A 14,723-nucleotide genomic window follows, 5' to 3' on the forward strand; every position below is an offset into this window, starting at 1 on the left:
AATGGCTATTTTTACTAGAGTTCAGGGATCCAAGTTCAACTTTGAATACTGGAACAATCACGCTTTTGTGAGCACATTTATTCTGTATTAAACAGATGACTACAAAAATATAAGGATCATTCTACAGGACATGGTCAATAAGCCAGCTCATCTGGACCAGTTTTAACTCAGTTGTATTGTAGAATTACTGAAATAAACCTCCTTTTTGAGATTATGCAGAGTAACAGTCTACTTACCATTTATTTTAGACAAAACACTTGTGAGAAGACTGCAACAAAGCTATAAAGTGCTATAAAATTACATAAAGGTCATCACAAGTAGTAATAAACTGTTACCTAATCTATTTTTTAATGCTAACAGGAATCTGATGACATCAAAATAGCAGGTAACTTTATCAGTTAATGTCAAAATATACAGTTTAGTTTTACTGTTTTACCCATTCAAAGTTAAAATGTTGCTTACTATGGCATCATTTTATGAGTCTGGTGAGATATTTTGACATTTAACTTAATCTTGAAACAAGTCAAATGGGAGACACTTATGAACAAAATACTGAACAAGACACCTTAAACAAAATGAAAGAGACATTACTTTGTAAATAACAGTGATGGTTAAATCTGCCCATTTAAAATATGGAGGTTTTATTTTGCTTCTGCCTTCTTAATGTTTTTCCATGCTGTCTCTGAAATATAAAGCAAGCATCTTGCATGTAAGACCTTTAAAAAGCAATAAAAGTCTCTCTCAAGTTTTCATTTTTGTCTTGTTATTTTACCTGTAACCATTTGATGACAGTTCAGTGCAGGGGTATTACAGATTTAACTACAATTTATGGGCAGTCTCTATTTCTTACCAGGGCACTGCAGGTGAAGAGGAGAGACATAAAAACTTGAATAGTCTCACTCAAAGAGCCTATTTCTTCCAACCTTTTCTGAAATTGGTTACGACAGCATTTGTGTTCATGCCACTACAATAAGGCTTGCTGCCTGCAGGAGACTTCTGGCAGCAATCACTCCTAAGGACAACTATTGTCCGTTGCTTAGCCTGCTGATTCAAGGCTAGTTCAATGATAATTAATCTCCATGGCTCACAGGAGGAGGAAGCTAATCTTGTTCACTCGGGAGAATCTCTATACGAGTCTTTTAACTTTTCAGAGGTGGTGGAGAGCCACATTAAGCTCTCCACACCTCACTTCACACCAGTATAGACTCCCTACCTACCTATGCATCCTTCTGATTCAAGCTAGGAACAATGGCCTTGTGGGGTGTGTGGAGGAAGGGAGTAATGGTCTTTAACTGTGCATGTTCATTTCTTTTTCCAGTCATGAGGTTTGGATCATGTGAGTTAGTTAAGCCAGACTCTACAGGGGTTACCAGGAGGACAGTCCCTGCTAGTTTAATTGGTTTGCTTTGCTCTCATTTCTTCTGCTCAAGCTGCAAGAACACCCTGGATTTACCTCTGTTGTTTTCTTTTGCTCCCTTCCTTCCCTTGTGGCATAAGAGCATAGAGTAGAACCACTATTCCTGCTCCAAACTAACAAAAGGTTTTTTGGTGTGGGGAGGGCTTTATGTCCTAGCATTCTCTTCAGTGGGCAACGGTTGGAAGGACTGATGATTGGTGCAATAATGACCCTCGAACTTCCCTAGCAACCGATGTTAAGCCAAATGGGGTGTTACTGTCCCTGCTGCTTCACATCTCACTAGCTGGCAGTGGAAATAGAGGTTATTATTTATTAAGCATTGTTTGTTCAGAGCTGAGAATGTGCCTAAGGTTTTTCCTTTTTTAACAGTGGCTGTTTCCCAGTCCCTCAAAAGCCATTTGATGTTATTTATGAATTTAACTTTTATAAAGTACTGTAAATGTACACAATGCTTTTCATGGGCTATGGGTTGGGAATATAGTGATGGTCCCTTACATTCTGCTGGCTTGAGCCCTCTGAGAGGTAGATTCAAACCCCCTCAGACAAAGAAGGTATCTAAAAGCAGGTCTCCCACCTCTAAGGAGTGCTCCAACCACTCAGATATGGGGTCCCATCACTTCTTATTGGCTGTGGGATTAGACATGCTCAAATCAAATCCATTGAATTAGGGCTGCAGGTGAGGTAGGCAGGGGAACAACTAGTTTGCAGATCCCACTGAAGTCTAAGTGCAAGAGTGGTGCTAAGCAGCTTGCTTCTGTCAAGACAAAGGCAGTCCAGAATGCCCAGCAGCACTTAGGAAAAGGGAGAGATGGAAAATGGACTGGATAATGCCTAATTTGTGGCATGGTGATTGGAGCACTGTGTTGAGAAGTATAAAATGTAGGTTCAAACCCTTTTGGCTGAGGGGGCCCTAAAACCTAGGTCTCTCACCTCCTGGGTGAATCCCTTTACCAGAGGACTTTGAAGCAAACTTTGGAGGGCTGACATCTCTCTCTCTCTCTCTCTCTCTCTCCCGCCCCCCCCCCATAAGTTTTTGTCTTGCTATGATTTCAGAAAATATACTTGCCTAGGTACACATGTGTAGCACCACATATGTGCCTAGCCAGAGAGCAATCTACTGAGAAGGTGAAGTAGCTTTGTGGGTGCTTATGAATTCACATTACACATGGAATCGGATCACAAGCTTCGTTCAAGTGCCAAAAAAACAGTGATTATGCAGCTAGGTAAGTGCCATTTTGATTAATAGATTCTAGGGTCGGAAGGGACCTCAGTGGACCATTTAGTCCGACCCCTGCCCCTGGCAGGCAAGAAAAGGGTCACCAAACCTGGGATCATGTGATCCCAGCCAGGTGCCTGTCCAGTCTCCTCTTGAAGACCCCCAAGGATGGGGTGAGCACCACCTCCCTTGGAAGCCCATTCCAGATCCTGGCAACCCTGATCATGAAGAACCTTTTTTCTAATGTCCAGTCTAAACCTACTCTCCAATAGCTTATGGCCATTGTTCCTTGTTGTTCCAGGGCGTGCCCTGGTAAACAGATCATTTCCCACTTCTTGTTGCTTATGAATTTGTACACTACCACAAGGTCCCCTCTCAACCTTTTCTTGGAGAGGCTGAAAAGTTTAAGGTCCCTTAGCCTTTCCTGATAGGGCCTTCCCTGAAGGCCTCCAATCAGACGAGTGGCTCTTCTTTGGACCCTTTCCAGGTTGTCAGCATCCCACTTGAACTGCGGTGTCCAGAACTGGACACAGTACCCCAGCTGCGGTCTGACCAGTGCCGCATAGAGGGGGAGAATCACTTCCCTGGACCTGTTTGTGAAGCACCTATGGATGCACGACAAGGTGCAATTGGCTCTGGCGACTACTTCATCGCATGGATGACTCATGTTTATCCTGGAGTCAACAGTGACTCCAAGATCTCTTTCAGTGGTGCTGAGAAGGTTGCCCCCCAGCCTATAGGTATGATGGCAGTTTTTTCTCCCTAGATGCAGCACCTTGTACTTGTCCTTATTGAATTGCATCCTGTTGCTCTCTGCCCACTTCCCCAGCCTGTCGAGGTCAGCCTGGATCTGGTTCCTCCTCTCCAGGATGTTAGCTTCACCCCATACTTTTGTGTCATCTGCGAATTTGGATAGGGTGCTTCCCACCCCCTCATCCAGGTCATTGATGATGTTGAACAGCACCGGCCCCAGAACTGAGCCCTGAGGGACTCCACTGCACACATCTTTCCAGGTTGACACTGACCCATTCACCACCACCCTCTGAGTGTGACCCTTGAGTGAGTTTGCTACCCATTCTACCATACAATCATCCAAGGCAAATCTCCTCATTTTATTAATAAGGAAGGTATGGAATACCATGTCAAAGGCTTTCTTGAAGTCCAGATAGATAATGTCCACCTTGACTCCTACATCTAAACATTTGGTGGCCTTGTAAAAATAAACTAGGTTAGTCAGGCAGGACCTGCCTGCTATAAACCCATGTTGGTTACCTCTCTGCATCACATTAGCCAGCAGGCTCCCACAGACGTGTTCCTTGATGATTTTTTCTAGGATTTTCCCTGGGATAGAGGTAAGGCTGACCGGTCTATAGTTCCCCAGATCCTACTTCCTTCTCTTCTTAAAGATTGGGATGACATTGGCCTTCTTCCTCAATCCTCCAGGACCTGACCTGAGCACCATGAGTGCTCATATATCCCTGCTAGTGGTTCGATTATGACACTCGCTAATTCCTTCATTACCCATGGGTGGAGTCCCATCAGTCCCGGTGATTTGAACACGTCCAGTCCCTCTAAGTGTCCTTTTACTATATTGGCACTGTCATTGGTCGGCTGATGTTCCCTTTGTTGGTGTTCGTGATGTGTATCGAGGGCTCATCTAGATTCCTATTTAAGAAGACAGAGGCAAAAAACTCATTGAAGAGCTCTGCCTTGTCCTTGCTATCCATCACTAAGCCCCCCTGCCTGTCCTGTAGGGGTCCTATGCTACCCTGCACCCTCTTTTTGCTCCCAGTGTACCTAAAGAAGAACTTTTTATTGTCCTTAATCCCTGCCACTAGCCTGAGTTCCAGAGCTGCCTTGGCCTTCCTGACTGACTCCCAGCAGGTGCAGGCCAAGGAAGTGTATTCCTTGCTAGCTACCCCCTGATTCTACTTCCTGTATGCTTCTTTTTTTTCCCCTTAATGTATCCTGGATGACCCTGGTTAGCCAAAGGGGCTTCCTGGCCCCTTTGCCCCCTTTCCTTTGCCATAGGATTATCTCACTCTGAGCTCAAAGAATGGTATCCTTAAGGAATGACCACCCCTCCTGGACCCCCAAAGCATCTAGGCTCTTGGTTCCTAGTACCATGCTAACCAAACCCCTGAGCCTATTAAAGTCAGCCTTTTTAAAGTTTAGCACCTGTGTCCTGCTAGGTCTAGTGGCCTCCTTTCTCTGCATAGTGAATTTTATCATTTGGTGATCGCTGTCCCCTAAGTTGCCTTGAATCTGCAGGTCCACCACCAGGTCATCCCCTGTGGCCAACACCAAGTTAAGCAAGGCATTACCCCTGGTGTGACTCCTTACCTCCTGTGTTAGGTAAGGAGTTAGGTAAAGGTCCTGAATTCAGGTTAAGAACCTGTGTGAGTGGTTAGATCTAGCTGACTATTCCTCCCAGCATATGTCTGGGTAGTTAAGGTCCCCCATGACTACCATGTCTCTAGACAGCACAGCCTCTGAGAGCTGCCTGGAAAATTCCGCATCTAGCTCATTTTCCTGGTGCGGAGGCCTGTAGTAGACACCTACCACCAGGTCCCTTTCCCCCTGACCCCTTGGATCCTAACCCACAGAGTCTCTGCTTGTCTATCCTCTGATCCCAGTTTGATTAGGGAAGATGTGTACTGTTCTTTGACATAGAGAGCAATACCCCCTCCTTTTTTCCCCTTCTTTATCTCTCCTGTACAACCTATAGCCCTCTATTCCTACCACCCAGTCATGAGTAGAGTCCCACCAGGTTTCCGTTAGACCCACTAGGTCAAAGTTATTGCTTGCAAGCAAGAGTTCTAGATCCTCTTGCTTGTTTCCCATGCTCCTGGTATTTGTATATATACATTTAATTCCCCTGGTGACTGCCCCTGGAACGCCCCTATACTCCTGTCTAATAGGTTCTTTGATACTTACCTGGGCTGATCCTGTGGGTATCTCATGGTTTAGTGTTCCGTGGATCCCTCTGTCCTTGTCCCCCCCTTCCCCTGATGAGCCTAGTTTAAAGCCTGCTGGAGGAGATCAGCCAACCTGAAAGAGAACACATGCTTACCTTTTGGGGGAGAGATGAAGCCCATCCCACCTGACCATGTCTCTTGTTCAGAAGTATGGGTCGTGGTCCAAAAAGCCAAAGCCTGTCTCATAACACCAGCTCTGAAGCCGGTCCTATACTAGGCTTGGAATCCCCCAGGTAGCCTAGAGTGCCCCCCCCCCTACTAGTGGCCTGCCTCAGCCTACCTTGTCCTGCTTCATTACCTGGTACCCTAGCACACACTCCCATCTCTCCTCCCATGCCTTGATGTTATGAAAAATAGATTTGTGAGACCATCCTCAAATAGCTAGATTGCTAATCTGTAACCTGTTGCTGCCATAAAGTTTTCTCTCTCACCCTTGCCCAATGGATAATAGCACTTGGTGCTTTTCTGGAGTCTGTGTTGAGTAAGCCCATAAATGACCAAACGACCTGTTTTTGGTTGCAGGTGTCCACTCGGCCTTTGTGCCATATGCTTTGGCTCCCCACTGGGCTTACCCTAAAATATCCACCATCTCCATCACCAAGAATTAATGTAGGGTCTTGCAGCAGCCCTTGCAGAGTTTTTGGTCCTGGCAATGGCCCTTACTGAATCCTGCCCTTGGAGAAACTACAGAGTTACTCTCCTTTTCTAAAGGGGGTTCTAAGCGGTCTCCCCAACATCTGTACAGCTGCCTCATGTAAAGCTTTTTAAGAAGTCAAAAAAATAAGTCTTCTGTAAGAAAACCTGTAGTTTAAAAACCCCTCACCATTCTTCCAGGTACCTTCTTCCTGGCCCACAAGCAGCAAAGCTGCTGCAGCACTGCTGGGCTCAGTCCTTTTGGTACAGTCTGCTGCAGTCCTCTCTGTAGCTTCTTTCTCCATTGCAGCCAGCCCCAGACTGCTATCATCTCCAGGAGTCTGGCTCATATGGTGGCTAGACTCCACCCCTCTCAGCTGCTATGTAAAACAGAGTTGCCATTAAAAGAATCACACCCTATTCTTCTGCCTCCATCCTTAGTGACAGGGCAGAGACACTGTTACAATGTATAAAATGAAAAAGAAAATTCTGCCACTAGTGTGATCTGCTCTGTGGGGGTTACTGGGGGTCTACCAAAGTGGTAAGAAAATATTCCAGCAATAAAAGGAGAGGAAGACATGGCCTTCTTTGGTGGTAAAAATATGGCTGTGTAAAGATGGGGAGATATTCTGAAACACATAATCCTATTTTGTAGTGGGATCATTAAGTTCGGTCACTGTGTATCAAATCACTGGACCCCTTGAAAGAATGCATTGTCATATACAGCTTCAGGCTTTTTGTTCCACATAATATTCCAGTACTAGGAAAGTTTCCAGTAGGCCTCTTTATTAAAGAGTTCCTAGCATTTGCAAGCATACATTGGATTTAACTTTTATCTTACAGGCATGCTTTTAATGCCCATGTTATGACTGCAACTGCAGCCTTGAAAGATTATACTGGCTAGAAATTACTGTAACTTTCTGAGTGCCCACGGGAACAGGAGAGCAGCCATGCCATGTGAGGTCAGTAAGCAGACCTAGATTTTCTGTTCTACTATGTTAATTAGAAAGCAGAATCCTAAGTGCCAATTTTACAAAGAACTCTGTGTCCAATTTCCCTCCAGCCCTGATGGTGAACTGTCTGATCAATATTAAATTTAATTTATAATGATGGCCCCTGTGAAGCTTGCAAATGTTATGTCAACACACCTTAATAGCTTTGGCTTCCTGAGCAGACTTGTTAGCTGCAGCCTCCTCTGCTTCTACAACTTTCTTAACTACTTCCACCTCCAGAGACTCCCCTGCAATGATAGCCACCAGGTTTCCCATCTCTCTTTCACTATTCTACCAGCAGATGCTTCTCCACTGTCAGTTCCTGTTGCATGAGAAATATTTGATGAGTGTGAGGAAGAAAAAGAAAGAAAAGGGAAGAAAACAGTATTCCTCTTCCCCAACTGATGAACCAAAGAAAGAAATAATTGCTAATCACTTTTAATAATGGTACGTTTATAGAAATTTCCATAAAGATGATTCAGAAAGGAATGCATGGATTACTTCTCTGTGGGGCGTCCAAAATGGTTTGCATTGTTCCATAATGTTATGTTATGTTATTAGAGCTCCATCTAATTTATATTTGCATTTCCCTGTCTCCAGGGCAAATTTTTACAACACACTTGCAAAGTACTAAATGAAGAAGTGCCATAGTGCTAGAGACCCACATTTTTAAGAACGCTTTTACACCTTCCATTAATTGTAAAAGACTGAACCTGCAGGGTGCTGAATACCTATGCAGAAGTACAAAGTACCCCTCTCACCTCACTGGAAAGGGAGAGCACTCACTCACAAAATCTGGGCTCTCAGGAGAAGTATTTATTAGATAAGTTGCAGAAAGAAGGTGCACCCTGGATGGAGCCCTTGCTTATATTCCTAGGGATGGAAGACAACGGTTGCCTTCCCATACATCATGGGGGAGGAAGATGGTACTGGAAAAAGCTGAGAAATCATGAGTTAAACTGGTAATAGAATTGCCACATTACTGAGGTATCTGATTACTACTGGATGTGCTACACTACAAGTATAATTTAAATACCCTATTAAGTATATTAGTCAAATCAATCACAATTAATTTGCACCCTACTAGCACCTAGAGGCTGAAATACAGAACAGTGCTTCATTGTGCTAGACCAGTGGCGCTCAACCTTCTTGCCTCACAGGCTGAATGAGAGGTGTGAGGCCTCTCTATTGGCTGGATCAAACTGCAGAGTGACCCTGTGCATGCCAGATCCAACCCTGTGTGCTGAAGTAACCCCACATGCACTGAAATGACACCATGCACACTGGATCCATCCCTGCAATCCAGCACAATCCACTGCTCAATGCTGCCACTGCTCCTCTGCCATCACATTTCTGGAATGGTGGGGCCCCATGAGCTGGATGGCATGGTCCCATGGGTTGGAGGTTGGGCACCACTGGACTAAACAATGTAAAAACACAAGGATAGGCTCTATTCTACTTTTTAGGTGCCTAAGTGGAAATGGGTGCCTTTGTCAGATTCCATACCACTCTGCTTTAGTCCTTGAAAAACTGTTAATACAACAGGTGGGCCCTCCTCCTCCTCCTTGCTCCTTTTCTGTCATTGATGGATTTTTGGGACTTGAACAAGGTGGAAATGCACTTCAGCTTCTTAGTTCACTTAGATGCCCAATAGGTGGAAAAGAATTTGTCCCATAATGAAACAGAAGTCCCTGCCCCAAAGGGACAAAACAGATAAAAGGTAAGAGAAAAGAAGTATAACTATAATTAATTATTAAGCAGCAGTAGAATTCCCGTTGCACACCTCAAAAAACTGAGGCACAGCACATTAAATGGCTTGTCCAAGGTCATCTAGGAAATCAGTGGCAGAGTAACCCAGATCTCCTGCTATGTAGTTTGGTGTCTTAACCTCAAGACCATCCTTCCTTTCCAATATAAAGCACATGTTTGTATTAAGAAATATTTTTAATTCTGAAAGTTAGTGCACAGTATTCCCAGCACTACATCATGTATTTGAAACATATTTTGCAGACAGCTAAGTTTATATCTTTAAGTGTATGTCTTCATTTCAGTGATTGAAATTGGCAAAGTTGTACTTGAGCTAGCTTTAAAATAGGTGGCAGAATAGCCCTTGCAGCATGCAGCTGTGTCTGGCCAAAAGAGCCCCCAGGTATTTACCCAGCTTCCTGGTTAAAACTAACTTAACTATGTTTGTATAAGATACAGGGACTGCAGTATAAACATACCCTATGCAGATTTCACAGAAACTGCAAAAAACAGCATTATCTGTGATGTCTGCAAAATCCAGCACTGGCTGTGATTTCCTGCAAAAATCAACCAAAAAGAAAAGCAGTAGTGATGTAGACTGAGTGAAGGTGCCCCCCCACCAATCAGTGGCAAGGGGCGGGGAAAAAGTGGTAATGATATAGTCTGAATGAAGGTACCTTCCACCTATTATCAGTGAGGGATGGGGCTGCCAGGGTCCCTCTACCAATCAGCAGTAAGGGGTTGGCCCACCATGAAATGATGACAAAAATCGGCTTTGGGTGCTGTGAGTGGGCTGTGAAAAACCCTTTGTCTCACTGTGACTTAGGTGGGCCCCTAACTATGGGTATGTCTACATCCCTTTCAAACTGCTCTAGTGAGTTCTTCTTTGAATCCCTGTGTGCGGGCCACCTCCCGATCCCATCCATGTTGCCATGTGCGGGCTGGGAGCGATATGCGGACCCGTCTTTGCGCACGTGGGCTGTGGCCAGCAGCCCGGGCACGCGGGGTCAGAGGAGACCGTGCGGCGGCAAGGCATGCACGGGCTAGAATTAGTCACAGATGCGTAATGGTTGATTTAAAGATTGTTTACTTACACCAAAGATGGTCGCGGTGCAGGCAGGAAAACTTGCTTGAGTTACAGTTACAGATAGAAAAGATAAGAGGCAGACTAGAGTTCCTTCCCGTGAACACTCTTCTAGCCCATCTGGTTGGAGGCTCTAAACCGCCAGCCCATCGCGCCAACCGAAGAAAGTACTCGAACCGAAAGAGCTCTGAATAGACTCACACAAAGTTTGCTAGGCTCCGTGGAACTTGCGCGCAGGGATTTGAAGCGAAGAGACTCACACGAAGTTTGCTAGGCTCCGTGGATCTTTTTTCATGGAGTCCTCCTACTTGGGCGGAAACCACTCAAGCTTTTTATATGGCTAGCAAGCCAATTACTAGCCGCCACGTGTGAATAATTTAGAACTGGCCAATGGTGGGGCACAAATTTGAATACGAATGGCAGGAACTCTTTGCAACGAGCATTTCTGTGCTGCAACAAAGAAATGCACCCTGCAAAGAAAGCTACTGGTGGCGGGAATTCTTTTGCACCAGGGTTCTCTTTTGCAGCAGAAAACTCCACCGTGCAAAGAAGCTACAATTTAGCGGGAACAATTTAGCAGTGCCGAAGCACACAAAAACAAAAATCACACCCTTGGGTTGTGACACCCTGTACACATTTTTCCATGAGCATTAAGCCCAGAAGTCCTCTCTTTGGACCATAACTTTGTGGTGGTGGAGAGGCTTGTGTACTCCAATGACCCTCAGAGCTGTGTCGTCTGGGCTAGGGAGAGACATTACAAATAAACCAGTTTAAGTTATCAGAAACTGGTTTAAACATGTAACAGAACAGATGTTCAGTACACATAAACCAGTTTGAAAATGACTTAAATTGGTTTATGTAATATCTGTCCCAGACCCCTTGCTGGTTCAAGTTAAATCAGACACCCCCATCATCCCAGCATGCTCTCTGGGCTGGGTGGGCTCTCTGCTTCACAGCAGGGCAGGCCCCTCCCCTTTGCTCCCTGGTTGGAGCTCTGGCAGAGACTGCAGGTACAGCAGTATCTGCCTAGCTTCTCCCTGCTCTACCCCCACACCCCCTCACTGCTTGCTGGACAAGCAGGGATTCTTCCCCCTCCCTCCTATCTCCCACAGCACTGATCCTAGCCCCACAGACCCTAGGCATGTGTTATGCTAGCTAATGCCGAGAGGTATTTGTGTGAGCTTGTCTCCAATTTCACTGGGACAGGCTGACAGAACAGTGATCACATAGGGCTTTTTGGAGCTAATCGACAGGTCAGCTATTAAGCTGTTTAAGAAAAATTGGAACTAATGGAGAGAGGCTGTTGTTTTGCTGATGAGGTGATAAACACTTATAAGCCCCCTGCTGGCTTGCTCACCTGTCAGTTTGCTGCAGGCAGTATAAAGAAGCAAGGAGAGGGAGATTGAAAAGCTCTGTATCATCAACAGATGCATGCACTGCACACCCTCCCTTGCCTCAGAGTGCTAGCAGGGGGCTGGGGTCTGGCAACACTCCTGTCCCTTGAGCAGCCAGTGGGGATAAGTCTGGGATGGTGCAGGCAGACTTCCCTAATCAGAGGTCCTACCAGGGCCTGGTCATGCTCCCCTCAGCTCAGTACTATAGAAGGGAAGGGAGGGCTGCTTTAGCACTCCCTGACTTCTAGCCTGAGCCACTGCAGGCATGTGCCTGAATTTCCTCAGTCCATAGAGAATGTCTGTCCAGTTACAAACTGGTTCAGCCTAGCCAGGTTAGACTAACCCGCAAAGATTGAATCAATTCAGGCTCAGGCTTTTTGAATGTCTGTTCCCATCCCTGGAGTTTTGTATGACATCAATATTCCTGCCCTAAGTGAGACCTGCTGGGCAGATGAAGCCAGCTGAAAGAAGAAGGGGGTTTGCTACACCATTTTTTTGGAAAGAAAAGCCACCTGAAGAGAGGTGCATTCATGGGGTTGGAAGTGCCATCAAGACCAAGATTGTTAGTCAGCTTTCAGAACTTCCTGTAGGCATTAATGAACACCTTATGACTTTCCATATCAAGCTCAGTAATGCTATGGTCATCAGTGCATACACCCCACACTTGACAACGAAGAAGTCAACAAGGAACAGTTCTACTGTGCTCTTGATACAGTCTTGACTGCCACTGCAAAGGAAGACAAGCTCATGGGTGACTTTAACATAAGAGTTGGGCAACACTCTGAACTCTGGAGTGGTGCCATTGGGAAAGAGGGTATGGGGAAAGTCAATTCCAATGGCATCCTCCTCCTCCTCAGCAAATGTGCAGAGCATGACTTGCTCATCACAAATACTGTCTTCAGACAGAGTGACAAATATAAGACTGCCTGGAAACACCAATACTCCAATCACTGGCACCTTCTTGACTATATTATTGTCAGAGCCCAAGATCATACCAGTGTCCATATCACTCAAGTCCTAAGAAGTACAGATGACTGTTGGATGGACCATGTTTACTCAGATCAATCATAGACATGCAGCTTGCACCACAACACCATACACAACCAAAAGGAATGTGGAAGAGAGATCAAGGCACTCCAAGACCAAGCTAGATATGAAGGTCTTCAGCAATGCCTTACTGAGAGGCTCTCTGACCTACCTGATTTCATCAAGGATATCCAGGCACATTGGGAGGAACTTAAGAAAGTTATTCACATGGCATGTGCTGAACCAATTGGATACTCCACTTACTGTCACCAAGACTAATTCAACAAGAATGAGGAAATCCTAGCACTTATCCATCAGAAGAGAACTGTGTTCTAAAGTTGGTGAAATGAACCCTCCAGCCAGCAAAACAAGAGGCTTACCACCAGCCTAAACCTGTAGTTCAGAGGAGGCTACAGGACATCAAGAACCAATGGTGGCAAGCAAAAGCCATGCAAATCCAGAGTTTTGCTGATCAACATGACATGAGAAGCTTCTTTCAAGCGATAAAAGCTATACTTGTGTCATGTTCCAGTGGCCATCAAACAACACTGGAAGGGGCACTTCAAGATTCTACTCAACTGTGAATCTGACATCTCAGTTGCCACCATCGAGTCCATCCCTCAACATCCAGAAATAGATTCTCTTGCTGATCCCCTATCCTTCAAGGGAGTCTGGCATGCCATCACTTAGACCAAGAACAATAAGGCACCAGGACCAGATGGCATCAATAAGGTGCCAGGCCCAGATGCCATTCCTGAAGAGGTCTTCAAAGCTGGTGGAACAGCACTGGTACAAAAACTTCAACAGCTTCTCATCAAAATATGGGTTAATGAGGACTTAAAGAATGCCAACATTGTGACCATCTTCAAGAAAGGGGACAATTCAGTATGTGGGAACTACCAAGGCATTGCCCTCCTCTTCATTGCTGCTAAGATTCTTACTCTCATCCTTCTGAATCGCCTCCTCCCCCTTGCCAAAGATGTCTTTCCATAATCCCAGTGTGGCTTTAGATCATCATGGGGTACCACCGACATGATTTTTTTTGCATGACAGATCTGGGAGAAATGTAGAGAGCAACACCAAGAGCTATTTATGGCATTCATTGACCTAACCATTGGCCTTTGTCTCCATCAATCGTGAAGCCTTATGGAAGGTGCTGGCTAGATTCAGTTGTCCACTGAAGTTCATCAGTGTCCTCAGGCTACTCCATGATGGGGTGACTGCCACCGTCTTTTGCAATGGATCAGAGACAGACCCATTTACCATCTGTACTGGTGTCAAGCAGGGCTGAGCCATTGCCCCAACCCTTTTTTCCATCTTTCTTCCTGTGATATTGATTCTCATCTGTGACCACCTCCCTCCTGGAGTTGAGGTTGAGTATTGAATGGATGGCCAGCTTTTCAACCTACGACACCTTCACAGCAAAACAAAAGTTACTAAGACTGAAATCACCAACCTTCAGTATGCTGATGACTCTGTTATCCTCGTGCACACTGAGACTGATATGCAGTCCACCCTTGACCTTTTTTTCAGGTGCCTATCATAGCCTGGGAGTCTCCCTTAATATTGGGAAGACCAAGATGTTCCATCAGCCTGCCCCAACACAAGATGTCCCCTTCCACCACAAATTATCACTGGTGGAGAACCCCTGGAAAACATTGAGTATTTCCCATACCTTGGCAGCCACCTCTTCCAGTCAGTTAGTCTTGATGTAGAAATCAAACATAGGATTCACTGTGCCAGCATATCCTTCAGAAAGGTGCTCCAACATGTCTTTACCAACTGAGATGTGCAGATGTAAACTAAGATCTTGGTCTACAATGCAGTGGTTATCCCCATGCTCCTGTATGGGTGTGAGATGTAGGTGACACTGAACCACTTAAAGTGCTTGGAATGGTTCCATCAGCATTGCCTCAGGAAGATCCTTTGCAATAGATGGATCTAATGCCACCAATGCCAGCATTCACTCTACAGCTCACATAATGGCAGAGATCATGAAATATCAACTCCACTGGGCTGGCCACTGTATGCAGATGACTGACACTCATCTCATGAGTACTCTTCTCTCAACTCAGTCATAGTAAGAGGACCCACAGAGGACAGAGGAAGCGCTACAAGGACATCCTGAAAGCATACCTTAAGGAGGGTGGCATTAACCTTACAAATTGGGAAGTGCTGGCTGGTAACAGGTCTCAGTGTTGCTTTACTATACATCAAGCTACAGAACACTTTGAAGA

The 14,723-nt window shown here is 45.3% G+C and overlaps 1 long non-coding RNA gene across 1 annotated transcript; it reads right to left on the bottom strand.

Annotated features, from left to right (window-relative positions):
• Positions 1 to 391: 391 nt before the first annotated feature.
• On the bottom strand, positions 392 to 6,556 carry LOC112550284. The gene is made up of 3 exons (XR_003094034.1): positions 6,435 to 6,556; positions 5,571 to 5,684; positions 392 to 682 (listed from the first exon to the last, which is right to left on the bottom strand). It is a non-coding gene; the product is annotated as an uncharacterized LOC112550284 (long non-coding RNA).
• Positions 6,557 to 14,723: the final 8,167 nt, after the last annotated feature.

Source organism: Alligator sinensis, unplaced genomic scaffold, assembly GCF_000455745.1.
Source record: "Alligator sinensis unplaced genomic scaffold, ASM45574v1 scaffold154_1, whole genome shotgun sequence".
Lineage (NCBI taxonomy): Eukaryota > Metazoa > Chordata > Crocodylia > Alligatoridae > Alligator > Alligator sinensis.